Source organism: Hevea brasiliensis, chromosome 8, assembly GCF_030052815.1.
Source record: "Hevea brasiliensis isolate MT/VB/25A 57/8 chromosome 8, ASM3005281v1, whole genome shotgun sequence".
NCBI lineage: Eukaryota > Viridiplantae > Streptophyta > Magnoliopsida > Malpighiales > Euphorbiaceae > Hevea > Hevea brasiliensis.
Genome location: NC_079500.1, coordinates 73881024 through 73883307, shown reverse-complemented (window position 1 = coordinate 73883307; position 2284 = coordinate 73881024). Strand labels below are relative to the sequence as shown.

The 2284-nt window shown below is 31.0% G+C and overlaps 1 long non-coding RNA gene across 1 annotated transcript; it reads right to left on the bottom strand.

Annotated features, from left to right (window-relative positions):
• Positions 1-580: 580 nt before the first annotated feature.
• On the bottom strand, positions 581-2058 carry LOC131182529 (uncharacterized). Its single transcript, XR_009150808.1, has 2 exons — positions 1992-2058; positions 581-853 (listed from the first exon to the last, which is right to left on the bottom strand). It is a non-coding gene; the product is annotated as an uncharacterized LOC131182529 (long non-coding RNA).
• Between the last annotated feature and the right edge of the window lie 226 nt (positions 2059-2284).

The window sequence follows — 2284 nt, the reverse complement described above, 5'->3', positions numbered from 1 at the left end:
AACATTTAAGCAGTTGCAGTTACCGACAAAAAGATTTCAAATTCACAGTTCAAAATTTACTTTAAAACCATTGCTCTGATACCACTAAACATGTCACACCCTACTCCTCTGTAAGATGTAACATGATCCCGTAGTACACCTAATGAATTACTGTACTTCGCCTACCGATAACCCATTAGATATACTACAAGGGATTTTAAAACAATTTTCGTACTTCTTTTACAGTGGTGAGCACTATTTACAGGTGTTAAAAACTTTTGTGAACTGAAGTGAAACAACTAACTCATTTGGACCATTAGAAATTTTCTGTAAAAATTTTGGCAGAGTGCCATCTGTATTTTGGATAAAACAGTTCTTCAGAAAACCTGTAAAAAGCACTTCAATATTTTCCCAATATCAACTCTAACAAAATTCAACACAATATTTTTCTCAACTCAATCCACAACAATTTTTCAGTATTTTCAAAGGAGGAGATAAAGGAAATATAATACAAATTTTTACAAGTCAAAATAACTCATAATTCACTTTACAACTTCAATTCTCAATACACAATCAATTCATTTTCAAACTAATCCCATCATAAAGAAATATCTCATTCATTTCAAGACTCAAAATTTATATTACAAACTATTCAGATAATTGAAATCCCAAATTTACATTTACAATAATTTACATTTAATTACATACCAAAATATTTTACAAGAGTTTTATATACAACTGCTCAAATAATTTACATACATATTATTACATGCTTACATCAAAACCTATGTACATGGGTATACCTATGATATACCTGGAGCTGATCCGAATATATCTTCAACGAAATTTACTTACTGCTCTATGCTCTTCTTACCTGCGACAGCATACAAAGCTATCGCTGAGTGGTGAACTCAGTGGTGCACAACTATAATTTAAAACATAGTACAATATACATTGACAAATTTTACAGTAAATAATTTGAGAATCTGAATACTGATCAAATTTCACCACTCAAAATACTCATTGCCAATAATGTAAATCATTTGTATAAATGACTTGGAGCACAAAATTCAATTTATCATATCTTGACTATCCATTTAAGTAATTCCAACAAAATCAATTATACATAAACCATAATTAAAATCACCATTCCTTACCATTCAAAAGCCATTCTGTATCTCAAAAATCATTATGTATCTCAAATATCATATTGTATCTCAAAAGTCATTATGTATCTCAAAAATCATATTGTATCTCAAAAGTCATTATGTATCTCAAAAATCATATTGTATCTCAAAAGTCATTATGTATCTCAAAAATCAATCTTTATCTCACTAACTATGCAAGACTAATCCGAAAGGGCCATATTCGATGTGATTCTAACTCCCTATGGTCGGGGAGGTCGAATCTGATTCTAACTCCCTATGGTCGGGGAGGTCGAATCATCGTGCACAGTACCATCACAATAATGAATCTTCCGCAAGGGCCATAACGATAAATTAAACTTAGATCTAACCTCAAATCAGAGGAAAATCTAAGCCTGTGCACGTACCATGGTAATCAAAACACAACTAACTCCATTGTCTTCTCAACAAATGAGAGACGGGTAATAACCTAGTCAAGCATCTATAGTGAGATATAAAACAATATTACAATCCATTTAGTGAGCATAAATCACAATATAATTCGATTCAAAGTCAATTCTAATATCCAATAATTTTTATGCTCATCACAATTCAAATCATAAATTTGCATTTTTCCATGAAAATTACCATCACAATTCAAAACATGTTCTATCACAATTTTCCCAAAACATATTTTGTTCAATCCATAACAATGCTTAATACTTGTGGAAATACCATTTTACAAGCTAAAATCATACATACTATAGCAATTTCAATAATAATTGAATTAAATCCAATGCCTGTTAAACATAGTTTATAAGAAAATATGTCATTTAATCATATAAAATATTCAGAACAAAATCAGTTAAAAACTAGTTGTGCACAAACCTCTGATGACTGTCTCCCTGATCTGGACTCAGTGTTTCCTTCCCTTTTGCTGAGTCCTTGTTAACTGAGAAACACAATTGGAAGTGTTTCAAAGCAATTAAACCGTCTCTATCGATGGTGTTTGGTAAATAATGCATCGAACTCAATTATTCACTTAATCACCTAATATACCAACCCTCATTGCGTTTTAGGTAAATTAGGTCTTAGTGTCGTTAATATGTCACATTCGATAGGGTTTTAGGTTTGGTACGTTTTACCAAAGTCATTTCCTTGTTTAGTGCATTTTAGTGCAA